Source organism: Lolium perenne, chromosome 5 (genome assembly GCF_019359855.2).
Source record: "Lolium perenne isolate Kyuss_39 chromosome 5, Kyuss_2.0, whole genome shotgun sequence".
Classification (NCBI taxonomy): Eukaryota; Viridiplantae; Streptophyta; class Magnoliopsida; order Poales; family Poaceae; genus Lolium; species Lolium perenne.
Window position 1 is genome coordinate 91,116,022 of NC_067248.2, and position 23,844 is coordinate 91,139,865.

A 23,844-nucleotide genomic window follows, 5' to 3' on the forward strand; every position below is an offset into this window, starting at 1 on the left:
TCCGTTTGTTTGGGGCAAAGCGCAACAAAAAGCTTTTGATGAATTGAAAAAGAGACTCACCGAGGCACCACTACTTGCTCTTCCCGATTTTGCCAAAACATTTGAAATAGAATGTGATGCGAGTGGCCTTGGAATCGGTGGTGTTCTCATGCAAAATGGAAAACCCGTGGCATACTATAGCGAGAAGTTGGATGGCGCACGCCTCAACTATCCTATATATGACAAGGAGCTTTATGCTTTGGTTCGTGTTCTTGAAGTTTGGCAACATTACCTTTGGCCAAAAGAGTTTGTTATCCACTCGGATCATGAGTCCTTGAAGTATTTGAAAAGTCAACACAATTTGAACAAGAGACATGCTAAGTGGGTTGAGTTCATAGAGTCCTTCCCTTATGTAATCAAATACAAAAAGGGCAAGGAAAATGTGGTTGCGGATGCACTTTCCCGCAAGATTACTCTTCTACTCACCCGCTTGGAGTTCAAAATTTTGGGTCTTGAGGAGATCAAAGAACTTTACCCTTCCGATGCTTTCTTTGGACCAATCTTTGCCAAGTGTTCCGTTGACCGAGGTTTTGATGATTTCTATTTGCATGATGGCTACTTGTTTAAAGCTAACAAGATTTGCATTCCCGAGTCTTCTCTTCGTAAGTTGCTTTTGCAAGAGTCACATGGAGGTGGTCTCATGGGTCACTTTGGACGAGAGAAGACATATGCCATGCTATCAACCCACTACTATTGGCCAAGAATGTACCGCGACGTGGAACGCCTTTGCCGCCGGTGTACAACATGCTTACAAGCTAAGTTTACTTCCAATCCTTATGGTCTTTACATGCCTTTACCCATTCCATATGCACCTTGGTCGGACATAAGCATGGACTTTGTACTTGGCTTACCACGCACAAAACATGGTCATGACTCAATATTTGTGGTAGTGGATAGGTTCTCTAAAATGGCTCATTTCATACCATGTCATAAGAGCGATGATGCTTCACACATTGCTTCATTGTTTTTCAGGGAAGTGGTTCGCCTACATGGAATACCGGCAAGCATTGTGTCGGATCGAGACGTCAAGTTTATGAGTTACCTATGGAAGTCACTCATGGCGAAGTTTGGAGTGAAGCTCTTGTTCTCATCGTCCTCGCACCCTCAAACCGATGGACAAACCGAAGTGGTCAATCGAAGCCTCTCCACAATCCTCCGCACACTTGTGAAGACAAATTTGAAGTCATGGAAGATTGCCTACCCCATGCGGAGTTCGCCTACAATCGAGCCAAGCACTCCACAACCTCAAGGAGTCCCTTCATGATCTACTATGGATTCGAACCTCCAACGGCACTCGACATCCTCCCACTACCTCTTCATCAAAGGACGAACATGGATTTCGATGAGCGCACCACCGCCATGAAGAAACTACATGAAGAGACAAGAGCAACCATACAAGATCATGTACTTCGCCAAGCTAACCGCCTCAACGCCAAGAAAAAGGAACGCGTGTTTGAAGAAGGAGACCTCGTTTGGATCCACCTACGGAAAGAAAGGTTCCCGCAAGAACGCAATTCCAAGCTCAAGCCAAGAGGAGATGGACCTTTCAAGGTCCTCAAGCGCATCAACAACAACGCCTACGTCATCGACATACCAACATCAAAGTACTTGGTGAGCAACACTTTCAACATCTCGGATCTCTCACCCTATCATGGAGATGAGGAGGAACAAGAGTCGAGGACGACTCTCTCCCAAGGGGGGGGAGATGATGCGGGGTGGCCTTCGGACACCTCCTCACCAAGACCGACAAGTCCCCCAAGTGGACCAATGACAAGGGCTCGAGTTAAAGCCCTACATGATAAGGTGAATTCGCTCCTCTCTACCTCTACCTTTGACACCCCTTTGGATGGCTTGCTACTTCATGCAAATACACTATGTTCAATCAGGTACATCGGTCAAGACACAAGCCATGGAGTCCAAGCCAATGGAGAGAGAGCTGGAAATGATGAAGATGGAGCTCCAGCGCACAGGCCGGAACTTCCGCCCTCCAGGACCGGAACTTCCGACCAGATTCCTCCCAGATGCTGCCAAGATGCCGTCCAGCGCCCAGAGAAGTGGAACCAGCCGGAACTTCCGCCCCCAGGGACCGGAACTTCCGCCCACCCGGAACTTCCGCCCAAGTTCCGCCCAAGCTCCGAAAGTCCGTCAAAACGCCCCTGGATGTTACTGCAAGGAAATGGGCTAATTTCGGAACTTGACCGGAACTTGGCCGGAACTTCCGGCCGGGCCGGAACTTCCGCCTACCAGGACCGGAACTTCCGCCCCTGACCGGAACTTCCGCCCAAGTCGGCCGGAACTTCCGCCACCACGAACTTCAGCACATCACTATTTTTCAGCGTGTAACTTACCCATTCGCCTACCCGACTATAAATAGCCTAGTTGGCTCAGATTTGAGATTAGACTTGTTTAGAACTCAAACCTAACTTTGAGCTTAGTCTCCCTTGGGTATCATCCCTCTGTAATCAAGGCCATCCTTGTTGTTGATTTGTGAATTGCTAGGTGAGATTCTAGTGCAAGGCACTCTCTCTCCCTTACCAATCCCCTTCTCTCCAACACCAATCTCTCTCCGGGAATTCTGCCGCGTGCCTCTTCCTTGGAGATTCTATTGGCGTGATCTACCGAGTAACGGGGGTAAGTATCGGGTGTATCGGGTTGGTGTGCGTGCGTGAGTACCGTGTTCATCGTGTTCTTCGTGTTCCTCACGTCCTCCCACCTTTTCCCCTTGATCCTTGGGTTGAATCGCGAGATCGGGCCACATCCGGGATCTCAGATCTCATCACCTACAAACTACGGAATATGGTGGTTCACGCGTAATCCGTCAAGCAAAATACAAAGCTCTTACAAGTTCTTACCAAACAGTAGGAAGGCGATGTGGCAACCAGCAGGAATCAGCGTCTCCAAGGATTGCCAAAGCGATTACCTGGGGTCGACACCAAGCACGTGGAGACAATATGTGGAGCTGTAGGAAGGCTAATATGGTAGCAAACAGCAAATGTCAAAACAGCAATGCAATATTGAAAGTATGCTCAACCACGGTACTGTGCTGGTCCTAGGCTAGACTGTACTAGAGACGCGAGCCTAGAACACAAACGAGGTCACGGCGCGGCACACGAGCAACGAGCAGCGATGCAGTGATATATGGTGGCGGTTGGCTCCCACAAGCACAAAGGAATAGCTCAAAAGCAAGATATAAGTGAAGAACACAGGAATTTCCGGGTAGGAAACTTAAAGGTCAAAAATCTCAACCTTCCCGACGTTTTTTGGCAATTCTGAGAGCTCGGAAAAGCGCACAATGGTGGCTGGATAGAACTTTTTCTCCCGGTCGTTTTGAGTGGTCAAACGTCGAAAACGGAGTTCGTATGCAAAAGTTATGGCCGGTCAAAGTTTGCTGTCTAAAACAGCCTAATTCGGACTAAAAGGGTCCTGACTAGTGGAAATCGTGGTCAACCCGACTAGGATGCGGATTTGACTTTTTTTTTTTGCAATTTTTTTTTTGCAATTTTTTTTTTGCTCTTCTACTCACAAACGGAAGGCGGCGATTATCTGGACACGACTATGGCGGAAATATATGACAGGTGTATATGGCAGTGATGGAAGTATATGGTAGGTGTATATGATTGTGGCGGAAACGATCTGGTGGGTGTATATGGCAGCGGCGGAAGTATATGGTGGTGATGATCTGCGAGCGATGCGAGTATGCGGCGACGACGTAACTACTATGACCAGAACTCGAAACTCTAAAGGAACTAGACGCTAAGACCAGCAACTCGACACGAAGATGCAGACACAAATTCAATTATGCAAAACTGAAACGACAATGCAAGGCGTGGCAGGGGGTTTATGGGACGGTGATCTAAAAACCCTAACAGTATTTTTGGCTTTTTTTCGTGGTTTATAGGTATGATGGCAGATGCAATCTACACTACGAAAACTGTAAAATCTCACCGAGCAACCTGAAATCTGATACAACTTGATAGGGCAAAGGTGGCCGATCTTTCGATGAGACGAGGATAACTTCGATTTGTTGGTGGAGTTCGTGCTTGACGATCCGACTACACGTGCAAAGCTCGTGCGCCAATGCAATCGCTAGGACAATCTCCGGGAGTTACTGATCTTGCGGATGCACGATCAGCCTGACCAGCGAGGGTCTTAATTCCTACCTGAAATCGAGAACCAGTAAGAACTAATATTGCAATCAGAATATTGCGGATGAAAGATGAAAGCTTTATTGAATAAGGTGGGATTCCGAATAGTCGGTCTTGTTCTGGGCGTTGGCCTCAAAAGAAGTACACGAGAGTTGCAGCAATGGCTAACTTTTAGTCTAATCAAAATCCGAGTCTAAACGTGACGGCTATGGAGGTATTTAAAGGAGGAAAAGGTGGGGTTTCGACCAGCCATACGTATGGTGGTCGAACCAAACCCTAGAAGGCCTTTCCCCCTTCAATACGGACTCTAAAAAGTGGTTGACTTAATTCCTGCGAAAATGACATGGGCCTGGCCCAAAACTAAAGGTGACGCAACACCATATTATGCTATGGACGAAATTATGAAGTGGAGAACTCTATATTTCGTGCATGTCTTCATCTCTTCTTATGGTGGCTTCAAAGTTCTGAAATCTCCACTTGTGGCGTCATCTTCAATCCTCAAGTGCTTGCTGCCATCTCCTCCATGTGTGATCATGCTCCAATGCTTGTCCTCCTCATCCATGCTAGGTCCATCATTCCTAAGAGTAACAAACATATCTGATTTAGGCAGCATCATATTCTCATGTATATGAGGAATAGTTCCAAGAAACGAAAGTACCTGATAGTTAAGTTGTTTGGCACGAGCTCGAGTGATTGGTCCTTGTATTTGTGTGTCTGTAGGTACAGCGGTTGTATCAATAGATGGGATGTCCTCATCAGTTCCGGTCCTGGAGGGCGGAAGTTCCGGCCTGGGCGCTGTAGCTCCATCTTCATCATTTCCAGCTCTCCCTCCATTGGCTTGGTCTCCATGGCTTGTGCCTTGACCGATGTACCTGATTGAACATAGTGTATTTGCATGAAGTAGCAAGCCGTCCAAGGGTGTGTCAAAGGCATAGTTAGAGAGGAGCGAATTCACCTCTTGGCGTAGCGCTTGGGCTCTAGCTCGTGTCATTGGACCACGAGGAGGGCTTGTTGGTCTTGATGTAGTGTCGTTGGCGAGCGGGGCTACATCAGTTGGTGTTGTTGTTCTTTGTAGCCTTGGCCCCTTCATGTCGAGGTTCTCGTCTTCTTGCATCATCACCATGTCTTGGGGGTGTCGTCGAAGATCCTTGGGAGGTGTTGGTCGATGGCGAACATGAGGTGACTTGTGTCAGCGATGATCATGTGGTGACGCATGTCGATGGCGAACATGAGGTGACTTGTGTCGGCGATGATCATGTGGTGACGCATGTCGATGGCGATCATGAGGTGGTGATGGTCGACGACGATCTTGAGGTGACGAGTGTGTTACCACCCGATTTTGGCCAAATCAGGAGTTGGGCCGCAAGTGAAGATGGGCTTGAAGGGCGCACACGTGGAGCATCTTCGAAGCGGCCTTGCGCTGAGAGTTCGGGCTAAGTTGCCCGTGTATCTGTAAATTATTAGATCGCGTTGTATTTAGATTAAAGAGATAGAGTCTGGCCCGTGCACGGTTAGGTGCACGCCTCAATTAGAAAGTCCCTTGGACTATAAATATGTACCTAGGGTTATCGGAAAAGGAGGACAATCATCGTTCAACAAACACAAAATACGGCGCATCGCCACCCCTTCTCTTCGAGGGTTTCTCCCAGGTAAGCACCATGCTGCCTAGATCGCATCTAGCGATCTAGGCAGTATACGTTTATTCGTTATCCTTGTACTGCTCGTGCTGAAGCCTTGTTGATGGCGAGCAGTACTATTTATCCTTAGGTGTTTAGGGGCTTGCATTGGTGCTTTCACGTGCATATCTGCGTGGCAATGCCGTCCCTAGACACCTAGCTGCCCTTACGTCGATCTAGACGTAAGGGCAGCATCTTGCTTGTTCTTACTTAGTAGATCCGATCCGTTATAGTTGCTCCTTGCTACGCAAGGATTGGTTTAATATCTGCATAGTTAGGCCTTATGTTGGGGTCGGAGGATCCGGTGGTGCGTTAGGTGTTGTTTACCGTCCCTGCGAGGGATGTTCCAGGGATCAACGTTATGTTGGTTTTTAGGCCTCTCATAGGGGTAGTTTGCATCGTCTCTCGTAGCTGCTAGGCCCGATCGCACGTAGGACGTTCCGATTATGCGGTGAGAACCCTAAACTGTCGTGGATCGCTTTAGCTTTGTCCTGATCAAGCAGGATCCCCATGCCATTGTAAATCCAACGTGAAGCATGGGGCGATCGGCTCCTTGAGCCGATCCACAGGGAAACCTGAGAGCCGATAGGGCTCGTATTTAATGTTTACGTGTCTGCCATGCAGGAACAATCGAAGCACTAACACCTTCGTGATCGGGTCTAGGTCAGGTGGCACGCCCTAGCAACCGCCAGGACGTTTGGCCAGAAGATTTGCGGGACGACGCGAGGTGCCAGGGATCCACTAAGCGGCCCTGGGAGCTTCCCGGCTCTTCGTGTTGCTTAACCAACGCCCGTCGGGGGGTTTTGGAGGGTAACACATTCTGGCACGCCCGGTGGGACTTCCACGTCGACATCCACGTCGACATCTTCTGCGACACCCACGTCAACATCCACATCAACATCGGCATCCGAGATGGCGGAGGAACAGATCACGTACGAGGACCTTCCTCCTGATCATAAGAAGAAATACGATGAGCTGAAGGCCATCATTGAAGCCGAACTCATCGGCTCCTTTGAGAAGACCCGTTCGCACGGTATCAGGTTCAAAGGATTCACGCCACAAGGCGTCCTCGACGGGGTAGATCTGGCTCTCCCCTCAGATGAACGTACCAGAGCCCTGCGACAGGAGGTTAACTACATGGTGGCCCATTCACTGCATCGGCACTCTGAGAGCCTGGTGAACACTTTGGAGCGCGTTGCGCTCCGTGTGGTGCAAGAGATCATGGAGCGTCGATACTCCCCTGCAGGACCTGTTCTAGGGACTCACCAGGGAGAGATGCAACTCCACACCAGGCCACCTCTGCCGTACGCAACGGCGGCTCCACAGCAACAAGGTTCACCGGCATACGTCGTCTACAAAGTTGGGGGTGACCCGGGCGACTATCAGTTCTTCCATGACACGCCCAAGGAAATCCCACACGGATACGTGTGCACGTATGTGACGGACTGCAACAGCTGGACGCAAGCGATCCAGGCTCCACCAGGAGGGATTGCCGGAGCAGGAGCAATTGTTCCGGCAGGAAGAACGACTGCAGCGGCGGGGAGTCTAGGAGCGGAAGCTGAAAAACAAGCGTGGCTAGCCATGTACACCACTGCACCAGCCCAGGAAAGCTCAGCCGCCAGTACCTCCACCGCAGATCAAATCAGCGCAGTCCTGAGAGATCAGTTCGGCATCTTGCCGAAGAAGAAGATAATCGGCTATTCCAAGCCGTACCCCAATGAGTTCGACCTGATCCCACTACCGCCTAAGTACCGGCTTCCGGACTTCAACAAATTCAGTGGGTCGGAGGGGTCGAGCTCCATCGAGCACGTGAGCCGATACCTAGCCCAGTTGGGCATGGTTTCAGTATCGGATCAGCTACGGGTGAGGTTCTTCTCGCAGTCCCTCACCGGTCCAGCTTTTGGATGGTACACCTCGTTGCAGCCAATTATAATGCAATCATGGAAGCAGCTGGAGGAACTGTTCCACACCCAGTACCATTCAGAAGCCACTGAAGCTGGTATTGCCGAACTAGCACAGGTTCGGCAGAAGCGAGGAGAGACAGTCTCTGAATACATCCAACGTTTCAGAACTGTCAAGAACCGATGCTATTCGGCTCACCTAACTGAGAAAGAGGCAGTCGAGCTGGCTGTGGCAGGCCTTGCAGCGTCATTCAAGGACCTGACGTTTCAGGTTGAATACAACTCGTTGACGCACCTGGTCAATAGACTGACCTTATATGAACAGCGCCATCCAGAACTGTACCAGGACAAGTTCAAGCGCGCTATAACCCTGGTCAATGCTGATGAGGATGAAGATCCTGCGGAAGATCAGGAAGTTGCAGTAGCCGAGTGGACTCGGACGCCAGTACCTGTGTCCTGCAAATGGGTGAACCCGCCAGGGCCTCCAAGAGGGTTGGACTTCGACGTGACCAAGACTGAACAGATCTTCGATCTGCTGCTGAAAGAGAAACAGTTGAAGCTACCCGAAGGCCACAAGATCCCTACGGCATAGGAGATGAACAAGAGGCCATACTGCAAATGGCATCATACGTTCACGCACGCCACCAATGACTGCAAAGTATTGCGCGCACAAATTCAGATGGCGATAGAATCAGGCCGATTAACTTCCGGACAGTTTGCCATGAAGGTAGACATGCGTCCGTTTCCGGACGTCAACATGGTGGACCTAAGCCACTCCATAAGAGAGCCAGGATTCTCTTTCGATGTCAATATGGCAGGGTTTGTGATCCGCCATGGCGTGGACAAGGCAGAGAGTAGCCACTCACGTGGCAAAGACAAAGCAGAGAGCAGCCACTCTCGTGGCAAAGATAAAGAAGAGGCCGTTCCATGCGACCGGCCCCAAGATGATGACAGACGGTACCTAACCGAGGAGGAGGTGAGAAGCATACGGTATCAGCGCCCGTTATCGGTGCATCTCCTCAACAAATATGAGCAGCAGTATGACCGACGTCGGCGCTACGACGAAGACGATGAAAGATATCGTCAGTCTGATGCAGAGAACAGGAGGTATCGTCAGAACAGCGACAACAACGACGGGTACGAACGTCGCGCCAGTGGGAGGTCAAGGGAGCAAGACAACGTGGATAGGCACTGGAACTGTCCCTTCTTCAAACATTGCTGGGACTCAGGAATGAGCCGATTGCCAACAATCGAGAACTGCCCAGAATGCACACAGCAAAGGAGAAGGACGAACGAAGTTTCAGTGTTCGAGCGTCTAGGACCTCTCCCACATCAGAGTAAACGAGCTGAGTCATCTCAAGAAGAAGACTTTGAGGAGTCGGATGGAGAAGAAGATAGGTATCACCGACCAAGGTGGTGCCCTGATGGACTCAGCCATTCTCAGAAGCGTAGGGTGCAGCGGCTGCGAAACTTGGAAGAAGCCGAGGCACAGTACCTGTACACATTGAGAAGAGCACGGCCCGACCTGGCCGCGAAAATCCAGCAAACGTTGGAGAGAAAGGCGCGCCCGCCAAAGAAAGTATGGCGCCCAAAACAGGCGAAAGCCGATGCGCAGGCATCGGCTGATGCCGATGCAGAGCCATCGGCTGATACAAACATGATATCCGTGGCCAGGACGGAGTAGCGAGTCCAAGACATTGGACATACGTGGCAAGGCCGATCCCTGAGATCGGCCCTCAAAAAATGAAAAGCAAAGGATCTTATCTCCAGCATGCCACGTAGCTACAGTGGAAATCCAAGAAGTTGCAAATCATCGCCAAAGCCTTGCAACGAGAAGGGAGGCCGATTCCCGCAATCGGCCAAAATTATCCTCAAAATACCTTGTCTGTGTTCAGCATTGATCCAACAGATGCTTGAAGAGCCGATGCCATCAATTACTTGACAAAATCGGCTCGGGGGGCACATATGGATGAGATACAAGGATACGGAGCTGGGAACGAATGTCAGATATCCAGCAGAGCAGCTCAATTATGGGGGCCGAGATGTAAGCAAATCGGCCGCAAAAAAACTCCAAAATTTTTTAGCACAGCCGATGCATAGACATCGACTTAAGAACTTAGGAATTCAAAGCCAATGCACGGCCATCGACTTAAGGGATGCGACCGTTACACGCAGGAGCCTAATGGAGCAGCCATCAGGTAGCGAGGCTCTACTGAAGGGCAAACATGCCGGTGGCTCTCCTCGGTAGAATTGTTGGTGGCTCCGTTAGCAAACCTCCAAGTCCAGCAGTGCTAGCAGGAGCGGCAGACGTGTGGTAGCGATGTCGGTTGGGGCAAATTTAAGGGATTACGACCCTGATCAACCGCTGGAGCAGCACAAACATGCAGTTCAGGGTGAGAGGAGCCCGACAAAGGAGCATGTCTCTGCTAACACCAGGAGGGCAGCCGATGATGAAGCAATCGGCTGTAGCATTTGTTGCTTAAAGTTTGGCTATGACTTGGTCGGCGTTACTATCGAAGGTTGTTGGGACCAAAGTGGGGAGAGCCTCAGGAAGCGTCCTCACCAGGAGCTGCATTAACCTGCCAAAGATGATGAGCCAATCTGATCAGCTCGGAGGGCAGTTTGCCCTGAAGGATCCTTTGCTAAAGGAAGCCGATTTTTTCGGAATCAGCCGGCTCTGCATCGCAACTTGTCTGAGGAATGGTGTTGATGTCACCAGAAATATCAGTTTCCGCATACAAGTCAATTGAGCGACAAGCCTAGAGCTCTATCGAGGACACCTGCCCAAAACCAAATTACCAGCCTGCTGGGTTGGTGGGTAAGAGTCATGACCCTGTTTGAGGTGTCTCATGGTGCAAAGCCGATGCACCGCCATCGACTCTAGTACAGGTGCTCAAAATTGCCTCGTTGCCAGTTTGGCAGTGCTGCCAGGAGAGGGTTGGTATCCGAGACAGCCTGTTGCTCATTGAGCTATGGGTGATCATCTAAAGTATTGGCCAACAATGGAAGAAAGGTGATCGGCTGGCTGGCCCTGTATGATGTCACTTTCAGATGTGATCGAGCCCGGGACTGTTTGTCTAAATTACGGGTTCTTATCACTGTTTTCACCTCGGCTGAGGCTCGGGGGGCAACTGGCCTCGTGGATGCTCTGTTTTTGGAAGCCGATTGGAGATTCATCGGCTGGTCCCGCAGACATTGACTTATTGAGCATTGACCAAGTTCACGATCACTCCGATGTCAAAAAGATAAAGAGTGAGTCATGGGGGATCGATGCGTGGAGATCGGCTCATTAAACATTGATTGAGTTGACAATCGGCTAAATTAGCATAAAAAAGAGTCGGTAAAATCAAATTGGAGACATTCTTCATTGATAAACCAGATCTCTTACAAGGGAAGAGCCGATTGTTTAAAGGGAGAACAAAAGGGTCTGTTGACCAATCTACTACTGCTAGGCCTACGTTGGTAAATCCTAGCCTACGGGCCGTCACTACCCTCGTCATCATCGGAGCTCCCATTGGCGCTGCTGCCGACGGGCTCCTCGTCGCTGCTCCCATAGCCCTCTGCGGGAGCTTCATCCTCTTCTTCATCATCGCTGTCGTCGTCGTCCCACCACATGCGGAGGCTTTTCGCTGGTGGGTAACCTTCGAGGGAGTCGTCGTCTTCTTCCTCCTCTGCTTCCTCCTCGTCGGAGGAAAAGCTCCCCTCCCAGGGGAAAAGGTCATCCTCACTTGTCGCCTCCAGCTCCCCGTCAATGAGGAACTGAAGATCTTCTTCTCCGTCGGTGAGGAGTTTGTCGTCTTCCGACTCGGTGGAGGAATCCCAGTCCCGCGCGTCCCAATGCTCTGGGGCGCGGGCCTCGTAGATGGCCATCAGATCGACCTCCTGCTCAAGCTCGCTGGAAGAGGAGGACTGGAGAGACAGGTCAGAGGAGACGGAGGAGGAGGATGAATCCATGGGGGCTAAGGAGGGTTTTTCGGTTTGCCGATGGCTACTGTGGAGCAGGGGGATGAGGAAGAGAACTACAGGAAGTGGCCGAATAAAAGGGAGAATATATGGTTCAATGCCTAAGCAGTTCCCGAGGACGTGGTGCCAGAACCGTCAAGTCGTGCAGAGAAGGCGAGGAGGCAAGGCGTCATCATGAAGGAAACTGCGACGGTTCTGCCACGACATGACCCTTCGAGGAAAACAGATGGTTTTGCAATTATCATTATCAAAACCAGGGGGGCATGTGTTACCACCCGATTTTGGCCAAATCAAGAGTTGGGCCGCAAGTGAAGATGGGCTTGAAGGGCGCACACGTGGAGCATCTTCGAAGCGGCCTTGCGCTGAGAGTTCGGGCTAAGTTGCCCGTGTATCTGTAAATTATTAGATCGCGTTGTATTTAGATTAAAGAGATAGAGTCTGGCCCGTGCACGGTTAGGTGCACGCCTCAATTAGAAAGTCCCTTGGACTATAAATATGTACCTAGGGTTATCGGAAAAGGAGGACAATCATCGTTCAACAAACACAAAATACGGCGCATCGCCACCCCTTCTCTTCGAGGGTTTCTCCCGGATAAGCACCATGCTGCCTAGATCGCATCTAGCGATCTAGGCAGTATACGTTTATTCGTTATCCTTGTACTGCTCGTGCTGAAGCCTTGTTGATGGCGAGCAGTACTATTTATCCTTAGGTGTTTAGGGGCTTGCATTGGTGCTTTCACGTGCATATCTGCGTGGCAATGCCGTCCCTAGACACCTAGCTGCCCTTACGTCGATCTAGACGTAAGGGCAGCATCTTGCTTGTTCTTACTTAGTAGATCCGATCCGTTATAGTTTCTCCTTGCTACGCAAGGATTGGTTTAATATCTGCATAGTTAGGCCTTATGTTGGGGTCGGAGGATCCGGTGGTGCGTTAGGTGTTGTTTACCGTCCCTGCGAGGGATGTTCCGGGGATCAACGTTATGTTGGTTTTTAGGCCTCTCGTAGGGGTAGTTTGCATCATCTCTCGTAGCTGCTAGGCCCGATCGCACGTAGGACGTTCCGATTATGCGGTGAGAACCCTAAACTGTCGTGGATCGCTTTAGCTTTGTCCTGATCAAGCAGGATCCCCATGCCATTGTAAATCCAACGTGAAGCATGGGGCGATCGGCTCCTTGAGCCGATCCACAGGGAAACCTGAGAGCCGATAGGGCTCGTATTTAATGTTTACGTGTCTGCCATGCAGGAACAATCGAAGCACTAACACCTTCCTGATCGGGTCTAGGTCAGGTGGCACGCCCTAGCAACCGCCAGGACGTTTGGCCAGAAGATTTGCGGGACGACGCGAGGTGCCAGGGATCCACAAAGCGGCCCTGGGAGCTTCCCGGCTCTTCGTGTTGCTTAACCAACGCCCGTCGGGGGGTTTTGGAGGGTAACAGAGTGTCGATGAAGATCATGAGGTGGTGATGGTCGACGACGATCTTGAGGTGACGAGTGTCGATGACGATCATGAGGTGGTGATGTTCGACGACGATCTTGAGGTGACGAGTGTCGATGACGATCCTCAACATGCCTAGATGATGGTTCATGTAGCTTGGCACTTCGCTTGTGGCGCCTTCTTGAGCTCGGAGGAGAGTGTCGATGGAGATCATGGCAGGGACGCTCTTGTTGTTCCAAAGGACGAGCTCGATGTAGATGATCATGTGCGTAAGCACTCTCATGGTGGCGCCGTCTTGAAGGTCCGCAACCGTCATAAGTAGTTCCATTGGCCAAGATGGGGAACTTGCAGGCACCATTCTTGTGCAAGGTGGTGTCGAAGCTCGGTTCCACCATCGTGTCGATGTCATAGTCGAGGTAGTGCTCGGTGCGGTGCTCCATCATGGTGTCGTAGTCGTAGTCGAGGTAGTGCTCGGTGCGGTGCTCCATCATGGTGTCGTAGTCGTAGTCGACGTAGTGCTCGGTGCGGTGCTCCATCATGGTGTCATAGTCGTAGTCGAGGGAGTGCTCGGTGCGGTGCTCCATCATGGTGTCGTAGTCGTAGTCGACGTAGTGCTCGGTGCGGTGCTCCATCATGGTGTCATAGTCGTAGTCGAGGGAGTGCTCGGTGCGGTGCTCCATCATGGTGTCGTAGTCGTAGTCGAGGTAGTGCTCCACCATGTCGTCGATGTTCTCGTCGAGCTCGGAGTGGTGGTCCACCATGTTGTCCATGCTTGGCGAGTCATGGTCGGTGTAGAGATGCTCGATGTCGGTCATGTCGCCAATGCTTGCGGAGCCATTGTCGGTGTCGAGCTCCACATGGTCCTCCATATCCGCGGTGCTTGCGGAGCTATTACCCTCATCGTACTCCATGTCGTCCTCCGTAGGCTCATCCTCGCTATCCATGTTAGTCTCTAGGATTGGTGTATATATGGTGGAAGGAAAACTACCAAAAGTGTCAAAACTTGCAAACCAAAATCGAAAAAGTGTTTCAAGTCGAGGAACAACCGATATGTATGCACACACACAAAACAAAAACTCTATATGGTGTTAGGTATGGATGTGGAAAGCCAAATGGAAGAACCAAACGAAAAGTCTATTGTCAAAAGTGGGTAAGATCCAAAAGTCACAAGTCAAAGGCGGTGATCACAAAAGGCATACACAAGGTGGAACACACACGTGGGACAAAATGGGGTTAGCGCGACGGGAAAATGAGCACGAACAAAATGGTCCTAACGAAGACTACTAGCTCGGTGTCACGCTAACGCAAGAGAGACCGTGGCTTGGTTGCAAAATTGAGAAGCAACAAGATTTGCGCAAGACGCCTCTCTTCTCTTTTCTCTCTTTTGCTTAGAAGCTTTGGACTCTTTTGTGTATAGGTGTCACTCACACTCTTTTTCTTTTTCTTTTTCTTTTTCTTTTTCTCACTATGGAAGGCTACTACTATCTATGTAAGTATGTCACACTTCGCTTGCTTATCTTTTCACAACGAGCTTGCTTCGTAGCTTTGCTCAACACACGCACACCCTCACGGTCGGGACGCTTGCGCAATGCTTCGCAACACTAGAAAGCCACTCTCGATAGGAAAGGTACGCAAAGGAAGCTAAGGCTACAAGTTAGGGGGAAAGTTATACCACTTGATGATGGTGGCCAACGATCTTGAACTTGCCATGGTGGAAGGTGTCAAATGAACCGCTTGGATCCTCGGGGTGCCGTCGTCGTAGTTGATGTTGCGGAAGCTTTGTGGTAGCTAAAATGGCACACAAACCGAAGTCCAAACACAAGGGGTTAGTACCAATGCGAAAAACGAAGTTAGCTGTGAAAATTTCGGCCAGGCGGAACTTCCGGTCCTGAGGGGCGGAACTTCCGGTCCCGGGCGGAACTTCCAGTCCTTCCGGGCGGAACTTCCGGTCGCAATCAGATCTACGGGCTGTTCTTCGATTTGGGCGGAAATCCGGGCCGAAAATCTTCGAATTCGTGGAAAATTTGGCACTAGAAGCTGTGGGAAGGTGGGGGAATTGTAGATCAACACCAAAGACAAGTTTCTATTGGATCAAAACCACCAAAAACTCAACAAATCGCGAGATCCAACCAAGGCCAATTTGGGGCTATTTTTTGGGAAAAATTTTTGGAAATTTTTTTGGGCGAAATTGGTGGAATTGGGGGTTGTGGGGGTCAAATCCGTGGCAACCAAAGAGCTCTTGATACCATATGATAAGGGCTAAGCCCAGGGATGTGCCCGATCTTCACAGATTTGAAGGGATACGTGGGGGTAGGTGGATGAACGCGATGAACACGTGGGGGAATCGTGGGGATACAACACACACACGCACACAATTCGAGTTTTCCCTCGTTGGCTCGAAACACCAACTCGATAGAGGTTGCAGGAAACGACCTTCCGGTAGAAGTCCCGCAAAGAGATCGACAAATCGAAGCTCGGGAGATCTAGAAGGGTGAAAAGACCGGAAGGTTTGATAGAAGTGCAAGCAAAAGACCAAATAGGTAGAAGTGCAAGCAAAAGATCAAACAAACGGTAGAAGTCACCAAAGAGATCTTCACGAGTCGATAAGGAGCCCGGGTGGGGATACAAGATCATAGATCTAGGTAGGGTTCCCACAAGGGTGAGCCATGCTCAGGTTTAATTTCACATCAAGTCTAATCTCAGATCTGAGCCAACTAGGCTATTTATAGGTGGGGGCGAAGGGATAAGTTACACGCTGAAAAGTGCTGTTGTGCTGAAGTTCGGTGGGGCGGAAGTTCCGGCCGTCTTGGGCGGAAGTTCCGGTCATGGGCGGAAGTTCCAGTCTTGGGGGCCGGAAGTTCCGGTCCGGCCGGAAGTTCCGGCCAAGTTCCGTCTAGTTCCGAAAATGGCCAATTTCCTTGCAGTAACATCCAGGGGCGTTTTGGCGCAATTTCGGAACTTGGGCGGAAGTTCCGGGTGGGCGGAAGTTCCGGTCACTCGGGGCGGAAGTTCCGGCCTGATCCATTTCTCTGGGCGCTGGACGGCATCTTGGCGGCATCTGGGCGGAATTCCGGTCCTTGGGGGCGGAAGTTCAGGTGGGGCGGAAGTTCCGGCCATCAGGGGCGGAAGTTCCGGCCTGGAGCGTCCAGCACCTCTTTCTCCTTCTCTTCCATGCTTCCGTGACATCGGCCTTGCGTCCTCGGGCCTCCATGGCATCCTCTCTTCCCTCCGTACTTGTCGTCGAGTTCCTATCATCAAGACATGACGGAGTATGAAGTAGTATATCGTCCCAAATGGGCGATTCGAGGCACGCGTAAAGGAGAAGATTCACCTTGGCGTGCCGTCTTGGCGATGAAGCACATGATGCGGTGAAGACCGAAGGTCGCCCCGTATCACCTTGATTACAAAGGGATGCTTGTCCAAGATGGATGCTAACCCTAGGGAGACTAAGCTCAAAGTTGGTTTAAGCTCAAAATTATGTCTAAGGAGTAAAGGGGGCGTCCAGGGTGCTTATATAGAGGTACAAGGCGACACGGGCCGAAAAGGTACAAAGGAAACCGGTTCGGGCCGAAAAGGCAACTTAAGTCGAGCAGGCCGGTCAGGCGGCCGGTCAGACCGGACCTGGGACCGGACAGTTCGGTCCTAGACCGAGTCCTGGACCGGGCGGCAACCGGGCGAGGTTCCGGGGTCCCTGGATGGCGACCGGATGGCACCGGTTGGGGGGCCGGTTGTGGACCGGTCGGCCCGGTCAGGAGGCCGGTCAGACCGGATTGTGGACCGGGCGGCCCGGTCAGGAGGCCGGTCAGGCCGGATTCTGGACTGGCCGTTCATCTTTTCTTCCTTGCGTTCTTCGGACGACTTCGGGGCCAGCTCCATGTACATCTTCTCGACCAGCTGCTCCTCTCCTTCCCTTGACCATGGCGTATCATCCTCTCCAGGGTCATGATGCTCCACGTACCTAATAACACAAAGCGTTTCGGCATGAGGTAGCATTCTATCCAATGGGGTACCGAGGTCGAGGGAAGTGAGGAGCGAGTTCACCTTGTCATGTATCGCTTTAGCTCGAGCCCTTGTCATTGGTCCACTTGGGGGACTTGTTGGCCTTGATGTAGTGTCGTTGGCGAGCGGGGCTACATCAGCCTACACATGAGAAGATCTCCAATGGTGCGAGACAAGATACTACATCAACAAGGAAGATGGTGCCAAGTGCAAAGAAAGAAGAACCACATCTTATGGTGCTTCCCCCTCCGACCGCCACCACCATAATGGCGCCTACAAGAAGCTTAAGCCCCAAGATGAAGACCGTGGAGTCTACACTTCAAGACGAAGGACGATCTACCCATCTTTATGCCAACATGACAATGCGTTATCCACCAAGATCAAGTAGCTCCCAATGCTTTCGTTGCAAACAAGACAGTCATCTTTGGGAATGCCCCAATCTCCATTGTGATGTGTGCACATCCAACAAGCACATGACATGGGAATGCAACACACCACAAGCCCACAAGCTCTACTTCGCCCAATTGGATGCCGAAATCGCCAACAAGACACTTCAAGATACCATTGTCTTCAAAGAATGGTGCAAGGAAATGGACAAGATGACGACTATGAAGACCACACTTCAAGATGGAGCACGAGAAGGCCAAGACAAGAGTGACGTTGATTCGAGCCTAGCTCTCAACAACACCATAGCGTCATCTAATGGTGTCAACATAGGAGGCGATGAAGTTGAGAAGGTTGAGCATGGGATTATCCCTTCAACCAAGGAGGCGAATGGAGTTGATAATGGTGAGCATGGAATGATCCCTTCACCAATGGAGGCGCATGGAGATAACATAATCAAGCCTACTCCTATATGCTTGAATGATGATATAGTACCAATCCCATGTGAGCATGAGAGCCACTTAGCCCACTTGAGTGAGAGTGATAGTGAGTTGAGTGACTCCCACCCCATATGTGAGTTTGAGTGCTTCCATTTGGAGGACATGAGTGATACACCAAGTGAGTTGAGAGAGGTAGTTGATAGGTCTATGGAGGCCATTTCACATTCTAACAACTTCCGCCCAAGACGACCGGAACTTCCGCCACCGCGAACTTCAGCACGACAGCACTTTTCAGCGTGTAACTTATCCCTTCGCCCCCACCTATAAATAGCCATGTTGGCTCGGATCTGAGATTAGACTTGATTTGAAAGAAAACCTGAGCTTAGCTCACCCTTGTGGGAACCCTACCTAGATCTATGATCTTGTATCCCCACCCGGGCTCCTTATCGACTTGTGAAAATCTCTTTGGCGACTTCTACCGTTTGTTTGATCTTTTGCTTGCACTTCTACCTATTTGGTCTTTTGCTTGCACTTCTATCAAACCTTCCGGTCTTTTCGCCCTTCTAGATCTCCCGAGCTTCGATTTATCGATCTCTTTGCGGAACTTCTACCGGAAGGTCTTTTCTCGCAACCTCTATCGAGTTGGTGTTTCGAGCCAACGAGGGAAAACTCGAATTGTGTGCGTGTGTGTGTGTTGTATCCCCGCGATTCCCCCACGTGTTCATCGCGTTCATCCACCTACCCCCACGAATCCCTTCAAATCCGTGAAGATCGGGCACATCCTTGGGCTTAGCCCTTATCACAAAAAGGTCAAAACTCGCAAACCAAAATCGAGAAAATGGTTCAAGTTAGAAAATAACCGATATGTACGCACACACACACTCAAAGCAAACGCAAAAGGCTAAGAACTCTATATGGTGGTAGGTGAGGAAGTGGATAGCAAACGAAAAGAACCAAAGAAAATGTCTATTGTCAAATGTGGGTAAGATCCAAAGTCAAATGTCAAAAGCGGTGATCTATGTCAAAGAAACACGGAAACACACACAAGGAAGAACAATGGGGTTAGCGCGACCAAGGAAGTGAGCAAGTAACAAGATGGTCCTAACGAAGACTATTAGCTCGGGGTCGCGCCAACACAAGAGAGACCGTAGCTTGGTTGCATATGAGAGAAGCAACTAGATTTGCACAAATGTCACTCTTCTCTTTTCTCTCTTAGTGCGTACAAGCTTTGCAATTCTTTGTATCGGTGGACACACACTCTTTTCTATTTCTTTTTCTTTTTCTTTTTCTCTTTTTTTCACTTTTTTTTTCTTTGCTTAGAAGCTTTATTTTTCTCTATGTCACACTTTTTCTTCTTTTGTGTATCTTTCTCACCGAGCGTGCTTCGGAGCTTTGCTCAACACAACGCACACACACACCCTCTCACGGTCGTGACACTTGTGCAATCCTTCGCAACACTCGGAAAGCCACTCTCAATGGGATAGGTACACAAAGAAAGAAACGGGGCTACAAGGGTGGGGCAAGTTATACCTATTGATGTTAGGCGGTGTCAAGCACACGAACTTGCGATGATCGAAGGGGTGTCGATGACGATGTCGAAGTTGCGCCGGAATCCGGGGGTGCCAAAGGTGTCGTCGCGGTGTTGGCGTAGGCGCGGAAGCGAAATAGACAACCAATGAACTCCAATTCGGAAACCGAGCAAATTAAGTCAATGCCCGAAAAGTTGGGTCAAAACGAGCGGTCAAAAGTTGGGCTCCAAAAATCATCAAAAATTAGACGTAGACTATGTGGAGTCGTTGGAGGATGTTGTTAAAGTTTGGAGTTAAACGGGCGCCGGAAAGTTGTCAAAATTTGGGGCAAAAAGAGGGGTCAAAACTGGACGAATTTTGAGTCAAAACTGCGCGTCGGGCCGGAACTTCTGGTCAAGTTCCGGTCAACTTCCGAAAATACAGAATTTATGTACAAGGGTTACTGTAACGTAAATCGCTATTTTTGGAACTTGGGCGGGTACGGAAGGTCCGGTCTCGGGAATTTTTTTCTGCTGATTCTGCGCGTTGGGGAATTTCTTTGTTGATCTGATTGGAGACAAGGAATTCTGGCTTGTGCGTGCGCGCGAGGAACTGCAGGTTTGCTGCGGATTGGTGCTTGGGTCGAGCGGAAGCTGTGCAGGGCCTGGGGCGTGTGTGCGTGGAGCGGCTCGAGCGGAACATGGGCGAGCGAGGCGGAGGCACGAGTGGCGGCGTGGGCTGGGATGGGCGTAGCTTGGCGCGCGCGGGAAGCCTTGGGCGGAGCGGGAGATGGGCCGCGGCGGCAGCGTAGGCCCGTGGGCCAGAGCCAAGCATCGCTGCAGGCGTGCGGCTTGAGCGGAGGCGTAGCGTGCATGCGCGTGGAGGCGATTGCGGGCGAGCGCTGCGCGAGCGGTTGGTGGCGCGGGGCGAGCTGGTGGTTGGTGCTGAGCGGGGCAGGGTGGACCAAGGCGATTTTGGCTGGGGAAGACGCCGCGGAGGAAGAAGGTGGGGCCGGAAGTTCCGGTTGACGTGAGCGGTACTTCCGGAAATACACGAAATTTTCAGATCTGGATCTGCACGCGACGAACGGATGAACACGAACACGGGGCGGAAACTGAGACGAAAATCAGCGGATTTGGTGGGGAAATGATGGAATCGAGCGGGGAAAATTTGGGGAAACGTAGATCAACACCAAAGACAACAGATCTGTGGACCAAAACCACAAACAACGCAACAAATTCTGAGATCCAAATTCGAGCTATTTTTTGGGGAAATTTTTTTTGGGGAAATTTTTGGGCGAAATTGGTGGAATTGGAGGGTCAAATCCGTGGCAACCTTTGGTCAGATACCATATGATGCGGGCTAAGCCCGAGTGATACGGGGTGGCCTATGGACACCGCCGCCTCAAAACCGACAAGCCCTCCTCGTGGTCCAATGACACGAGCTCGAGCCCAAGCACTACGCCAAGAGGTGAATTTGCTCCTCTCTACCTATGATTTTGACACCCCCTTGGATGGCTTGCTGCATCATGCAAATACACTATGTTCAATCAGGTACATCGACCAAGACACAAGCCATGGAGACCAAGACGTTGGAGAGAGAGCTGGAAACGATGAAGATGGAGCTACAGCGCACAGGCCGGAACTTCCGCCCCCCATGACCGGAACTTCCGGCCAGATTCCTCCAAGATGCCCCCAAGATGCCCTCCAGCGCGCAGGAAAAAGCATCGGACCGGAACTTCCGCCCCGAGGGACCGAAACTTCCGCCCGGTCGGAACTTCCGCCCAAGTTCCGCCCAAGCTCCGAAAGTCCACGAAAATGCCCCTGGATGTTACTGCGAGGAAATGGACGACTTTCGGAACTTGGCCGGAACTTGGCCGGAACTTCCGGCCTGGCCGGAACTTCCGGCCCCCCAGGACCGGAACTTCCGCCCCTGACCGGAACTTCCACCCAAGATGGCCGGAACTTCCGCCAGCGCGAACTTCAGCACAACAGCACTTTTCAGCATGTAACTTAACTCTTCGCCCCCACCTATAAATAGCCTAGTTGGCTCAGATCTGAGATTAGACTTGATTTGAAAGAAAACCTGAGCTTAGCTCACCCTTGTGGGAACCTTACCTAGATCTATGATCTTGTATCGCCACCCGGGCTCCTATCGACTCGTGAAGATCTCTTTGGTGACTTCTACCGTTTGTTTGATCTTTTGCTTGCACTTCTACCTATTTGGTCTTTTGCTTGCACTTCCATCAAACCTTCCGGTCTTTTCACCCTTCTAGATCTCCCGAGCTTCGATTAGTCGATCTCTTTGCGGGACTTCTACCGGAAGGTCTTTTCTCGCAACCTCTATCGAGTTGGTGTTTCGAGCCAACGAGGGAAAACTCGAATTGTGTGCGTGTGTGTGTTGTATCCCCGCGTTTCCCCCACGTGTTCATCGCGTTCATCCACCATCCCCCACGAATCCCTTCAAATCCGTGAAGATCGGGCACATCCCTGGGCTTATCCATTATCATATGGTATCAAGAGCTCCTTGGTTGCCACGGATTTGACCCCCACACCCACCAATTCCACCAATTTCGCCCAAAAAAATTTCCAAATTTTTTTTTCCCAAAAAATAGCCCCAAATTGGCCTTGGTTGGATCTCGCGATTTGTTGAGTTTTTGGTGGTTTTGGTCCAATAGAAACGTGCCTTTGGTGTTGATCTGCAATTCCCCCACCTTCCCACCGCTCTTAGTGCCAAATTTTCCACGAATTCGAAGATTTTCGGCCCGGATTTCCGCCCAAATCGAAGAACAGCCCGCAGATCTGATTGCGACCGGAAGTTCCGCCCCGGAGGACCGGAAGTTCCGCCCGGGACCGGAAGTTCCGCCCCTCAGGACCGGAACTTCCGCCTGACCGAATTTTTGACAGCATTCTTCGTTTTTCGTTTTGGCACTAACCCCTTGTGTTTGGACTTCGTTGTGTGTGCCATTTCAGCTACCACAAAGCTTCCGCAACATCAACTACGATGACGGCACCCCCGAGGATCCAAGCGGTTCATTTGACACCTTCCACCATAGCAAGTTCAACATCGTCGGCCACCGTCATCAAGTGGTATAACTTGCCCCCTAACTTGTAGCCTTAGCTTCCTTTGCGTACCTTTCCTATCGAGAGTGGCTTTCTAGTGTTGCGAAGCATTGCGCAAGCGTCCCGACCGTGAGGGTGTGCGTGTGTTGAGCAAAGCTACGAAGCAAGCTCGTTTGAAAAGATAGGCAAAAGAAGTGTGACATACTTACATGGATAGTGAGAAAAAGAAAGCTTCTAAGCACACAAAAAAAAAGAGAAAAAGAAAAAGAAAAAGAGTGTGAGTGACACGTATACACAAAAGAGTCCAAAGCTTATAAGCAAAAGAGAGAAAAGAGAAGAGAGGCGTCTTGCGCAAATCTTGTTGCTTCTCAATTTTGCAACCAAGCCACGGTCTCTCTTGCGTTAGCGTGACACCGAGCTAGTAGTCTTCGTTAGGACCATTTTTGTTCGTGCTCATTTTTCCGTCGCGCTAACCCCATTTTGTCCCACGCGTGTGTTCCACCTTGTGTATGCCTTTTGTGATCACCGCCTTTGACTTGTGACTTTTGGATCTTACCCACTTTTGACAATAGACTTTTCGTTTGGTTCTTCCATTTGGCTTTCCACATGCATACCTAACACCATATAGAGTTTTGTTTTGTGTGTGTGCATACATATCGGTTGTTCCTCGACTTGAAACACCTTTTCGATTTTGGTTTGCAAGTTTTGACACTTTTGGTAGTCTTTCCTAACCACCCACCACATAGTTCTTGTTTTAGTTGTAACCATGTCTAGTGGAGAAGGGAACCAACTACCGATGACGAGGCACCAACATTGGATAGCTACTCAAGCCGTCCACGCCAAGCTCAATCAATTTGAAGCCATGCTCAAGGATACCAACGTCCGCTATGAAGAAAGAGCTCAAGTGCAAAGGATTGACCTCAACAATCAAGTTCAAGAACTCAATGAGAAGATTGAAACTCAAGGCAATGAGTTGAAGGCAACACTCGCCATACAAGGTCAAGAAACAAGAGAAATGAAGACGGCGTTGGACAACATCCTCCATACACTCAACCGTCAAGAAGATAGAAGACACCATTCAAGGTCTTCGCGCTCTCATAGCTCAAGGTCACGAGCTCCTACATCGTCGCATCATGATTCCAATCAAGACCCACGCCACCATAATGTGGATGCTCAAGTGCTTCAACAACAAGCTCAAGAAGCGGAGCAAGCACGACTTCGACTTGTCCAAGAACGTCTACGCCTTGAAGAAGAACGCCTTCAACACGAACATCTCCATGCTCAATTCCAAGA

General features: G+C 50.5%; 1 protein-coding gene across 1 annotated transcript in view; it reads right to left on the minus strand.

The window, feature by feature from the left end:
- The window catches only part of LOC139831546 (uncharacterized), a 112,128-nt gene that overhangs the window by 60,968 nt on the left and 27,316 nt on the right, over positions 1 to 23,844 (minus strand). The window lies entirely within an intron of this gene.